Source organism: Protobothrops mucrosquamatus, unplaced genomic scaffold (genome assembly GCF_001527695.2).
Source record: "Protobothrops mucrosquamatus isolate PMUCROS unplaced genomic scaffold, P.Mucros_1.0 scaffold397, whole genome shotgun sequence".
NCBI classification, from domain to species: Eukaryota; Metazoa; Chordata; class Lepidosauria; order Squamata; family Viperidae; genus Protobothrops; species Protobothrops mucrosquamatus.
The window spans coordinates 370,797-384,111 of NW_015386728.1; positions in this window are offsets into that span (position 1 = coordinate 370,797).

Sequence of the window (13,315 nt, forward strand, 5' to 3'; positions counted from 1 at the left end):
GGGGGGGGGGGACAAGGGCTGCTGCGGGTTACTCGCGCAACACGCACTCCTCACGCGCGCAGCAGCGCGCTCGCCCATTGTTAAGCTGCAGCCCCGCGGTTCAGCCTCGCTTCGGACGACGTCCCCGCCGCCGCGGTAGCCCCGCGAGGAGGCAAAAACGGGGAGGGTTTTTTTTTGTCTCCCAGCTGCTTGCACGGGGTGGGTGGGGGGCTGGGGTGGGGGGCAATAGAGAAGGTGTCCTTTAGGGCTTTCCCCCCCCCACACCACCCCCGTCCCCCGCCTTCTCTACCTCATCGGTAGATTGCCCTGGGGATAACCGCTCGGCTGCTTGGTGTGCCTCATGAGATCTAGTCACCTGGCTGGCGTTTTTTGCAAGGGGCCCCGGCCTGGTGGCCACACGAAGCTTGGTTCCATTGACTTTGCTGGGTGTGTGGGTGTGGGTGTGTGTGTGGAAGAGCGGCATGCGCATGGCTGGGCGGTTGCAGGAGCCCCACGGATGGTGGAGGACCAGGGGCCTCCGTGCATCTGCAGCCGGGCCATCGCCAGCTTTCTTGTCTGGCGTGAGAACAAATAAAGGAGCGTGGAGGAAAAAATGGGTGGCGTGGAAGCATCCCTCGAAAGCCAACTTGGACCCTGTCCTGTGTGTGTGTGTGTCTGTGTGTGTCTGTGTCTGTGTGTGTGTGTGTAAAAGCAGAATGGGGAGAGCAGCTTGGGAATGGGTTTTGACCCTCTGCCCCAGACCCGCCGTGGGTGACTTGGAAGGAGGGAAGGGACTGCTGCAATCTCCCCCTCCCCTCCCTTGGTCACACCAAGGTCGTCCGTGGCCACGCGAGCCTGTGTGCTAGAAGGGTGGAGGCTGGGAGGGTGAGACAGGCAGGGCTGGCTGCCATCCTGATGCACACGGGCTAAAATGGACAGGGCCGCCGGGATGCGCTGGCTAAAAAAATGTTGGAAGGAAGGGCAGGATGGCTCGGGGAAGGGGGAAAAGCCGGCCCTGTTCCCAAAGCTGGAAGAGACCAGTGCGTATGTGTGTGTGTCAAATGCTTGCTGGCGGACGTGGGAGCGTGCTAATGCGTGTGTCTGTGAGGATCAGCACTGTATTGCCATCTATTATTTATTAGGGATTGATTGAAGCATGACAGTCTGCTCCACTTGTCAGTTCCCAGAAAGGAATTAAAGGCCTTGGGGGCTTACACTCGGAAAAGACACAGCATAAGAGGATAAAAGGAGGGGGAGGGAAGAGGAAGGCCCTGAGCCAGCCTTGCTGAGAAGAGAAGGAAAGGCCAGGGGGGGTCACAAGAGAGCCTGTAATTTACTGTCCCCCACCCCACCCCCCCACACACACACACCTGTTAATTTCCTCTGGGAAGCTGAAAAGCAGGGAAACGGTGGCATGTAGTCTCTGAGCATGCGCTGAAAGCTACCCAGATCTGGGTTGCCGCTGTCCAGATGGCTCTTCGATGGCACGGGAAAGCTAGTTTCCTCTTTCTTTTGCTCGGCCTCTCGGGATCGCGTTTTTTTGCAGCACTGTTCTGGTGCAAGGTGGTAAAAACGGGGGGGGGGGTGTTGCTTCAGGCGCTGCCATCTGGATCGAATGTTCTTTCCTCTTGGCAGTGGCTTCCCCTGCGATCCTCCAGGATTAAGATTAAATATTAAGCACTGGAAGCAACATTTGCTTGTTCAGGGTTTAGGTAGGAGCTTCACTGGTCCCTTCATTACCTTGAAAAGGTACCGGATTAGATAAGATTTGAATGCTCCAATTCCAGGGCTTTGCTTTGGTCTTGACTCTGTCCATTGCCTCCGTTCCTTCAATAGTGGGAAACAGATATATATATATATATATATATTTTCTCATCCATCCTCTGCTTGCATGACGAGACCAAAGTATATGAGTTTCTAGAATAAGACGGGGCAATTACGGTCCCTTTACGACCTGTGGACTTCAGCTCCCAGAATCCCAAGCCAGCCATTCCCGATGAGCCACTCAGGAATTCTGGAAGTTGAAGTCCACAGGTTGTGAAGGGGGCCATAATTGCCCACCCCTGTTCTAGATCATTATTTAAGAACAACTTGGTCTAGGCCTGACTGTCGCTGTCCTTGGTACTCAGGGTACTTTAGATCCCCAGAATTTGCAGGTGTCCCCCTTCTTTCTTTTCAGGTGTGGCCGGCTTTCCCAGCCACACCTTTGCCATGTGAAGAATGCAGAACGAAGAGGATGTTTGATTCTTGTGGGGTTTACTGATGGGATCCAATCCTACTTTTTCAATAAGGCCATCCGAACTTATTTTGCGTACTACCACAGACCGCCTTCTGCCGCAGATCCCCTCCCTCAGACCGGTACGCTCCCACAGAGTGGGCCTCCTCAGGGTGCCGTCGGCCAAGCAATGTCGGCTGGCGACCCCCAGGGGGAGGGCCTTCTCTGTGGGTGCCCCTACCCTCTGGAACGAGCTACCCCCCGAGATCCGGATGATTCCGGATCTCCCTGCTTTCCGTCGCGCCCTCAAGACATGGCTTTTCCAACAAGCGGACCTGACCTAGGGAGGATTTTATATGGGGTTTATTTTTTAGCAATTTGATAGAGACACAACTTTAAAATTTGATTTAATTCGGTTTTATCGGGGGGGGNGGGGGGGGAATGTATTTATGTTTTGTTTTAAATATGTTGTGCGCCGCCCTGAGTCCCGTTGGGAGAAGGGCGGCATATAAATTAAAATAAATAAATAAATAAATAAATAAATAAATGTCCTGAGCTGTTCCGTTCTCTGTGGATGAGCTCGGATGCTATTTATTTACTCCAAGGCAGAGCTTCTCAATGGGGGCAGGCAGAATTCTTTCCTAGCCTTACCTGGAGATATATCCAAACCTCCCAGGGACTTTTCGCAAAATGAAAATGGTTGAAGCTCACATTTGTAGTCTGACCCGGGTTCTTGTGGGTATGCAAATATGTGTTTCCTCCACGAGAGAATTGCGGTTTGCCAGCTCTCTCGGTGCTTCTGAGACAGAGGTATATTTGAGTGACTTTGTCGCTCTGCTGGCTGGGAACAGCAAGCCAAAATGATGGGAGAGCTTGCCTAGAAAAACTGCATTATGCTTTTGAGGGATTGGGGATGTCGGAAAGAGAAGAATGGCCTTATTGACAGAAGGCAACCTATTTGCCAGACGGCGCTGAAGCTAGCTTGACACAACCTGCTGAGTGCAGTGTGGTTTTCCTTTCAGCTTATTAGACACAGCATTGTTACTTGTTCTTTCCCCCTTAATGTTCAGTTGTTTGAGCATTGCTTTGAGAAGTGTACTTACTTCACAAGCATCCAATTAAAAAAAAAAATTGGCCTGGATTGGGAAAACTGCATTCCGTCAGGATTATAGAGGCATGTTGGTGCTCTGATGTAAGTTGCAGACTGTTGCTGGCCCTGATGAGAGGACCGACTCCTCCTTCGGCTTGTTGAGTGAGCAGGGCCCGGGAATTAAAGCTTGTGGATCTTGCTTTAAGCCCCGCTGCGTTCTCTGCTTGGGACAGGAAGTGCTGTGGCTGGGGGTTTTTTTGGCAGCCGACTTACCCAGAAACTAAAGATGCTGTTCTACCTTGACCTTTCCACGTTTCCAACTTGGCGGTGTGATTTGCAACCAGAGGCCAAGCGAAAAGGCCCCGATGTTAGAGAAACGCCTGCGCTGTGCAAAACGAAAGGCGAGGAGGGCACGCGAAATGAGAGGAGTGCAAGACTAAGAGAGCCTGTGAAGAGAGGTCCCTGCAGAATGCTGCTTTCGCACGGGGGCTTCGTTCGAAATGGAACTTTTGGAGGTGAGATCTACACAAGGCCCATCCATCCTCTGCTTGCACGACAAGACCAAAGTATATGAGTTTCTACACAAGGCTGGTGAAACGGGGGGGGGGGCAAATTTGGGCTTGAGTTTTTCCACTTGAGTTGATCTCCCCCCCCCCTTTCTGGCAATCTAACCTGGCAGATCAGTGGCTGTGTTTCAGTTCTGTTGCACAGAAGAGGGCTGGGTGGGCTGGAAATGTCATCCTTGGCCATGGGCCAGATCAGTGACCTCACTGATCAGATAGCCTCCCCCTGTGGCTGGGACCCTTTGTGATGGGACTCGGGAGGTGGAGCGTAGGGGCTTTGGTGTGTGTTTATTTAACGCATCGCTGTGGGGCTCGCCATCTTTCTTGGGATGTGCTCTTTTGAGAATCCCAGGCTCTCGTGGCAGCTACCTATAGTTTGCGCTGAGCTCTTCACCAACACCGTGGAGTACACCACATTCGGCTGGGTTAGGGGCAGGGGGGCTGCTTAGAAATTGGGTGGAAGATCAACAGGAAAGCTCAGGGCAGCTAGACTGGCCAGGAAGTGGAGAAGGCATCCTAGAAAAAAGGCAGCAGGAAATTGCGTAACACAACACGAGACAAGGAAAATAGAGGGATGGGTGTCTATAAAGCCACCAAGAGTTAAACTCAGTCCAAAAGAGACGGAATATTTATTAACGTCATTGTTGCCCGGGTGGGCAGTCCAGACAGATTCAAAATGGATATCAAGGGTTGGGGGGGGGGCGGTTTCGGTTCAGGATCTGGACCTCTTTCAACACTGGGTTTCAGCTTTTGGATCAGATCAGGGCAAAATGTTAGATCGTTGTTTCTTAAACTTTTCCAACGACGGAAGAGTTGGACGGTTATTTTCTTTTTAAAAAATGTAGAATGCCTGTGGTTGCTGCTTTTTTTAAAAAAGAAAGAAAGAAAAAAGAAAAAACGGGGGGAGTAACCGGAATACTAAAAGAAAGCATGTTTTAATGATACTCTGCTTCTTCCTAGCTTTAACGCACTGATGATAAATCTCAATAGAATGAACGAGTTTGTGTGTGATGGATCGTTTCTTCTCGCCGGGCTGGTGAGGATTGTTGCAGTTTATGGGTCATTTGGCCTGTTGGAAAGTGGATTTAAATGTATTGTGTTTGAAAAGCTTTGCAAACTTAAAAAAACCCGGCTGTTTTGTTAGCAGCCCTGTGGAAACATAGCTTGGGAAGGTACCGCAGTGTATCCCTTTTGACGTAGAAATAATGTGATCATGATAGTCCTCAGCCACAACTCAGCCCAACATTTCTGTTGCTAAGCGAGACGCATGTCAAGCCAATTTTGTCCCCATTTTATGACTTTCCTTGCCACAGTGGTTGTTAAGTGAATCTGCCTCCCCCATTGACTTTACTGGTCAGAAGGTTGCAAAGGGGGGGGGATCACGTGACCCCGGGAAACAATGCAACCGTCATAAAGACGAGTCGGTTGCCAAGCGTCTGAATTTTGATCTCGTGACCACGCGGATGTCGCAACGGATATAAGTCTGGCAAATGGTCTCAAGTCCCTTTTTTCAGTGCCGTTGTAAGTTTGAACGGTCGCCAAACAAACGGTTGTAAGTCAAGGACTGCCTGTAATGGTTTGCTTCCTGGGCGCCAGGTGTCTGAGAAAAGGTTTTGGAGCTGAGTCCCTGTTTAAGCATTCCTGGAGTGTGGAAATGCCAGCAGCTCGTAAATACCCAGCCTCTTGTGTCTTATTTGGAAATATATTTGCAGGGTTTTTTGGGGGGAGGGATGTCCCCCAAAAGATGATGACCTGAGACAGTATCACAGTGGGTCCCCAACTGACACCGATTGGGATTTGCGGAGGCTCAGCTCTGTAAAATATCCAGCTGGGGGAGGCCAGTGGGTCAGTCTGAAGATAAACAAATCAAAGTCCCATAATGGCATATTTGCAATTCAGAGCTTGCCTGCAGCATTCAGGTCTCATTTCTCTCTCTCCTAATCCTCTTCCTTTTGTCAATTGGTTTTCAAAATGTGTATTAAAATGTGAACAACAACGGATTTGGTGAGCAAAGGAAAGGAAGCCCAAATCCTATAAGGACTGGGAATATAAGAAATACACAACGAGTGTAAAAGTAAGGGGAATCTTTGTGGGGTTGGTTTGTTGGTTAGTTAAAACGTCGGTTGTGCAGTTACCTTGAGCATAGATCTCGGTAGCAACAGATATTCAGAGAAAACAGAAGAGTGAATGAGTAGTTGAGGGCGATGGGGGTTGTAGTCCAGCCCATCTGGGAGAACTAGGCTGGGAAAAGCGGATCTGCAATGATGTTTTGGGGGAGGCATATAAAAGTGAATTTAATTCTGTTTAATTATTAAAAAAAAAAAAGACGGGGAAGAATTGACTTAAATCTGTGCTGCTCCTATCCAGGTTCTCAGCCTGGTTGGTGCAACGTGGACCTTGTAGAGGCAAGCCTAATTTCAGGAAAACAAACCTAATTACCTGGAAAGACCTGTTTGGAGTGCATTTTTTCCCCCTTTGGTTCTGCTCGGCGCACTCACCCAATCGGCACTCACGGTGTCGCCCGAATGAGGAGTCACGGCCCTGACGTCAGCCGCCACGGAGCGGCTCGGCTGACTCACTGTCACCTGTGACTGGGGATGCCGCTCAGATCTACGTTAGGAAAGCGGGAGGTTATTTTGTCCTTTGGGATCCCCATCACACCAAAGCCACAGCCTGCTTCATTGCGGGCCGGTCCTGAAACCTATTTTTAAAAGAGGCATCCAGCATTTTAATGTCTTTCAATGGGGATGCGTTTGGGAGTAACTTAGCCGTTTCGGTTTTGGAAGCGTGGGATTCCCAGGATGGCTCCTTCAAAACAAGGGATGAAAAAGTTATCACTCCAAATAAAATTAAACCCCTCGCGATCTCCTCTTGTAGGATCAGCTTGAGGATATCCTGGGGTCCAGAGTTATATTTTGCAGGGGTGCCCAACGAGATCTTGTCCACGTTGTCAAGGCTGCACATCCCCAATCTATTTAGATCGTTAACTGCCACCTTGGGAATAGAGTTCTCGCTTTGTAGGTAAAATGTTTCCTTAAAAACCAACATAGAGACCCCTGCCTTTGTTCGCCTTACATCCAACTTTTAAGTTAGTTTCCACCGCTGCAAACGTTTATTCTGGAATTGAGCCAGGCTCAAAAGCTAAGCCCTTTCTGTCAAAACGGATTGGATGGATTTAATTCTTGGGAAAATAAACACAAAAGGTGTATGTCTGTGTGTGTGTGTGTGTGTGTATGTATCAGCCACACTGTGTTCCCCTGCTTTGGATCCCATTTTCAAGCCGGTCTGTTGAAAGAAGAGGAGTCAGTGAGTGCAAAAGGCAGGAGTCGGAGGGGGCTTAGAGGACTCTGAGACAGCTGGATTTGGTGGTTCGAGTTGAAAAGTTCTCAAAAGTTCTGGGGTTGCCGTTTGCTTTGATCCAAGCCGGTGTGACTTCCTGCCTTGGAAGCTGCACCCAAAGAGAGAGATGCGAAAGGATCTTCCTTAGAGACACGGTTGATTCCTGGGGTCTCTCACCCAGGGCTCTTTCATGGAAGTGGCTCTAGCCAGAGCAGACACAGCACCTGCTTTGTTCTCCCTGGGAATCTCTTGGGACGGCAGGAAGTGGGGGGCTGGCTCCTCCGCCATGGCCGTATCCTGAGGGGGCATGAAACGGCCTTTTGTAAGAGGCTGGCCAGAACGGAGAGGCCGGCTCCTCATCCCGGCCCGGTTCCGACGACCGGGACTGGCGGAATACTAAAGCTGCCTCAAGGGCTGGTGGAGAGACAGGTCGTTCTCCAATTCTGACAGCAGTTGAGCTTCTGTTGCTAAGCGAGACAGTTGTTAAGTGAATCACTGCAATTGCTGAATGAGTCGCACGGTTATGAAGTGAATCCGGCTTCCCCCCCCCCCCCCTTGACTTTGCTCGGCAGAAGGTCGCAAAAGGGGATCCCGGGACCCAGGGACGCTGCGACCGTCATAAATAGGAGTCCGTTGCCAAGGGTCCGAATTTTGATCACGGGACCCTGGGGGGGGGGGCTGCTGTCACAGTTGCGAGGGTGAAAAACGATCGATCGTAAGTCCCTTTTTTCAGGGCCGCTGTAACTTACAACGAACTGTTGTAAGTCGAGGACTGCCTGTCTTGGGGAGCAGGCCATCGGGCTTTTCTGGCTGGGTGTAGAACCTTCAAGGTCAAAGGCAGTCTATCTCTGAACGTCGTTTGCCGGGGGGGGGGGAGAGAAGAGCAGGCCCGTTTCTTAAGGGTCAGATTTGGGGCACCCGTCAAATTAGCAAGCCTTGCCTTCTCCTCTCAAGTCAGGTGATTTTCTCCCTCTTGATTCTGCTTCTGCCGTGCTTTACGCTCCGCTGCTTTTCATCCCGGCTGCTTTCAAAGGATGTGGTGAAAACGTAGGAATCGGCCGGTGGTTGTAAAGAGTTAGAAACTGGCGGCTCCCTTAGAATCCAGACAGGCGCCGTGCAGATGGGAAGGTATTTGGTGCTACCTTTGTGGGTTACTTGGTCGCCTTTTGGTGACCTTTCCTTTGGACTCTTGACTTAGGAACACCCTCTATAAGGCTCCGGAGCAGGGGGGAAATCTCTCTGACCAAGTAGGGGAAATATTAGACAGGGAACCAGCTGGCTCTAGAGTGGCAGAGGGGGGGGGGTCCGACCTTGGCAACTTTACGACGTACGGACTTCAACTCCCAGAATTCCCCAGCCAGCACCTGCTCCAAGGAAAAGTCTGGGAGACCCTCCTTCCTCCAGCCCCACACTCAGGCTAGGGGCAGCACTGATTTCTGCCGGCCACAGTCAAATCAATTGGGGAGGGAGTGGCTGCATTAGGGTTAGGCCTGCCCAACTTGTTAGATTTGTTGTACGGCCTTTTCTCCATTTTCCTCAAGGTCAGGGCAGTATAGCTACAGAAAGTGGGTGGGGGGTGGGTGGGTCCCCAAATCTGTATGAATCCCGGTTTACCGCTTGGGATTTCTGAAACGGAAGGGTGCGTTTCCAGCCACCCCCCGTCCCTTCAGTTCTACGGATCCCGTGTCTCCGGAGAAAGGCAGGTACATACATCCCTTTGCGATATTCAGTCCTGCTCAGCTTGGAGACGGCCCGGCCTTCCCAAATGGCAATGCTGGAGAGGGAGGGAGGGGGGGGGCATTTAGCAGAGAGCAGACTAAAATCCAGAGCCCGGCCAGGAGGTTGTGCTTTGTTGTGATGACCCCTCCAGTTTCTCCCCCCCCACACACACATACCACAGCGTCCTCAAAGGCTCCCCTTGTTTCCAACGACCCCCCCCCCGAGAAGCCCGAGGGGCTGATGTGCCTGGCAGAGGCTCCCCCCATTCCCTCCTCCTCTCTCGACACTCACACGGGTGAATCTTGTTTTAATTTCTTCACGATATTTGGCTTTTCATCCCTCTCCCGCCCCACCACCCATCACCAGCCGCAAATTCCTTCCTCCCCCCCCCNCCCCCCCCCTCCCCGCTTGCTGATCAGCCCAGGATCATCTGGATCATCTGGCTGGGGTGGGGAACTTGTGCGGTTGTTGCCGAGTCTCCCGGGATGCCCTTTCCCCTGAGCCGAACGCCCCGGTGACGAGAACGGGGCATTTCCAAAGGCAGGAAAAGAAGAGTGGCTGTTCCAGAGAGCCCCCCTAAAGCCATCATCCCCACCCCATCTTTGACAGCCCCCTAGTTCTCATGTGACCATCCATGTAACCGCCAATTCTTTCTGTTTCGCCTGCCTGCCTCCTTCCCTTCCTTCTGCGTGTGGGTGTGTCTCTGTGTGTGTGTGTTTTCTCCATCTTGAACTAGAATTTCAAAGTGACTTGCAGGAAGGGATATCCTCCCTTCTGACTTCAAAAAACACACTAGCCTTCCTGATGACATGGCTTATCAAGCAATGCATTATTCCTTTGGCTAGAGGCTATGTTGCCTATTCAAGTTTCTAGTCCCTATGTTTGGGGTTGTTTGAAATCTAATCCCGTTTAAGAAGGACTTTTTCTTTTTCAATTTTTGCCCCTCCTACTTCAAATGTATTGGCTTTGTAGTGGTGGTTTTACTTGATGACTGATGGCATTTTCTGTTGGTTTTTTTTTTTGGGGGGGTGGCGGTTTTTTGGGGAGGGGTTATTTTTGGAACTGCCCACACAGGATAAAGACTCCCTCAAGCCCTGATGCCAGGGCCCTGCAAGTTTTGTTGGCAACAGCAACCAGAGTGGTTTTGTCTTCTCTGGTGCTGTGTTTTTCAGTTCCCAGTTTGGCCTATTGCCCTAGGATTTCCTGGTGGTCTCCCATTCAGTTGCTAAGCAGGCCCGAGGCCATCCGATTCCTTTAGAAGCAGGACTGTCACCCCTTTGTGGCCTGGCTGGATTTCGAAGAGGTGGTCTTGCCAGCTCTTTAAAAAAAAAAAAAAAAAAGTCCCCCAAGGAAGCTATTTCAGCACAGATTGTGAAGGGGACGGCTTTACAAGTGCTTCCTGTTAAACAAATAAGCAAGGAGGGGCCACCTTAAAGTAGGTCCTGCCTCTTGGGCATATGGCATGGGGACAGGACCACAAGATCTTCAGGTGCTGACACAAACACTTGGCTAGCTATAAATCGGGCAAGAGCATTCTTAGGGAAGTTGAGATAACCTGGCTCCTCCTCTGTGGAATAAGACCTCTTTGCCCTTATTCCAAAATAAGAGACTGCCAACAACTCATCCTAATACCCACTAGGTCAGTGGTTCTCAACCTTTTTAATGCCGCGACCCCCAACCGGTCGTAAGTTGAGGACTAAACCGGTCGTAAGTCGAGGACTACCCAACCGGTCATAAGTCGAGGACTTTCCCTGCCCGGGAGCACCGCACATGCGTGATTCCGCCCCCTGCGCCGGCCGAGGCGTAGCTGGCAAGCGGCAGAGACGGAGCAGGCCGACCACCAGCTGGCCCAGCCCAAGGGAGGTAAGGCACCCGCTGGAAAAGGGGGAAAAAAATGGTGGACAGCCTTGCTTGGCGACCCCCGTGAAATGGTCGATCGACCCCAAATGGGGTCGCGACCCACAGGTTGAGAACCGCTGCACTAGGTAGCCAGTTGGGTTGAAGATGCCTCGCTCCGATGGTCTGAGATCTTCCTCTCGCAGAAGGACCATTTTCACACTAAGAGAAAATGATATGAAAAGAAGGGGGAAAAGAAAAGAGGGACCCGAGCCATCGCAGAAGAGAACCAGGCTGCCAACCTGGGAGTTATAAATATACAGGTTGCTTCCAGGGGAAAAAAAAGAAAGAAAGAAAAGAAAAAAAAGATGTGGGTGAGAAGTCCTCCAGGCAAGATAATTGGTGATTTCTATTCCAGGATCGTCTCATGATGAATGTCAGAATAATAACGATCATTGCGGTGTTTTTAGCCCTGCGTTGGCATCTGAAGGAGCCTTGGCAAATAATAATAATAATCATCATCATCATCCTGAAAACCCGTAATTTCAAGCTTGATGCCTCTGCGGGAAACGGGGTGCCAGGTTGGAGGGGAGTTGGGTGGGAGGAACAGTTCATCTTCTGCAGTCCAGGTGCAGTTGGAGCCAACCAACACTCATCTGGGTGTGTTGCTGGTCATTGTGAACTTGGATGTTTCCTTTTGGGTTTCGGCGTTCAACCTGCCTTGGGCAGTGAGACCATTAGCCAAGCACGAGGAACTGATAAACCACTCCTTGCATGCAGCTGGATCCTTCAGCCATCAGCTTCACGTCCCTGATTATTTGGAACTTGATGTATAGAAAGTCCTCGACTTCCAACAATATGGTTTAGTGACTGCTGGAAGTTACGACGGCATGGAAAAAAAGTGACCTACGATTTATTTTCCCACTTTAGAACCGTTGTGGCATCTCCCTGGTCATGTGATCAAAATCCGGGACACTAGGCGACCGACCCATATTTAGGACGGTCGCAGCGTGTCCCGGGGTCAAGTGATCCCCTTTTGTGACCTTCTGACAAGCGAAGTCAATGGGGAAGCCGGATTCATTTACTAACATCTGCAGCGATTCACTTTAACAGCGGCGGCGAGAAAAGTCGTAAAACGGGTCAAAAAACCCACTTCACAACTGTCTCACTTAAGAACGGAAATTTGGGGCTCGCTCAAGGGGGGGGTCATAAGTTGAGGACTCCTTGTATAGTGAGCGAGGAGCAGGATCTCCAAAAGGTAGTTCCAGCTGAATTTTTTTCCTCGTCCCGGGAGTCGATTGTTTGCAAACGGGGTGAACTTTGATAAACCTTGTTGTCACTTTCCTACAGCAAGGAAAGCCTGTAAATCGCCCTTGCCGTTGGGAGATTATTATTATTATTATTATTATATTATTATTATTATTATTATTATTATTATATTTGGATTTATATCCCGCCCTTCTCCTCGCGGACTCAGGACTCTAGGAAGATTTCCTCAGCCTTTACTCCTGGCTCTTGGCTTGGATCAAACCCAAAGGCAGCCTCCTGCTGAAACCGGTTGCTTGAAACGTCTGGCTGGCTATTCTTCCTCCAGAAGACGGAAGAAAACGGCTTCAGCGCGGGAGAGTCCTCCAGCCCTTCCTATGAACTGAGTTAAAAGGCCATTTTGCTTTCTGCTGGCCTCCTTGGATTCGGGGTGTGTGTGTGTGTGTGTGTGTGTGTGTGAGGCTCCTGCTGTTTGGCCTGATGGTTCAGGCCCAACATACATTTTCTCAGCCTTGACTGAGCTTGGCACGGCTTAAAAGGTCTCAAGGCTGATTCTGAAATTTGCCTCCAGCCTCCAGGCTTTGTATCCAAAGCCATGAAAGGGGCATAATGACGGCTTTGAATGGTTGAGGATAATGGCCAAGGGTGCGGGTGGTTGTTGTTTCCCCCCCCCCATCCTTTAGTTAGAAGTTTTAAAATAAATATCTAGGAGTGGGAAGATGTGGCTCCAAAATGATGATTTATCAGGTTCGCCTGATTCACCAGTTGCGACCTTTTCTGGACCGGGACGCCTTGCACACAGTCACTCATGCTCTCGTCACCTCCCGCCTGGACTACTGTAATGCTCTCTACATGGGGCTCCCTTTGAGGAGCACCCGGAGGCTTCAACTGGTCCAGAATGCAGCCGCGCGGGCGGTGTTGGGAGGGACTCGTCGCTCCCATGTGACACCGCTGTTGCGCGAGCTGCACTGGTTGCCAGTGGCCTTCCGGGTGCGCTTTAAGGTGTTAGTTACCACCTTTAAAGCGCTCCATGGCATTGGACCTGGCTACCTCCGAGACCGTCTTCTGCCGCAGATTCCCTCCCATAGACCGGTACGCTCCCACAGAGCGGGTCTCCTCAGGGTGCCGTCGGCCAAGCAGTGTCGGCTGGCGACCCCCAGGGGGAGGGCCTTCTCTGTGGGTGCCCCCACCCTCTGGAACGAACTACCCCCCGAGATCCGGATGATTCCGGATCTCCTTACTTTCCGCCGCGCCCTCAAGACATGGCTTTTCCAGCAAGCGGGCCTGGCCTAGGGAGGATTTTAAATC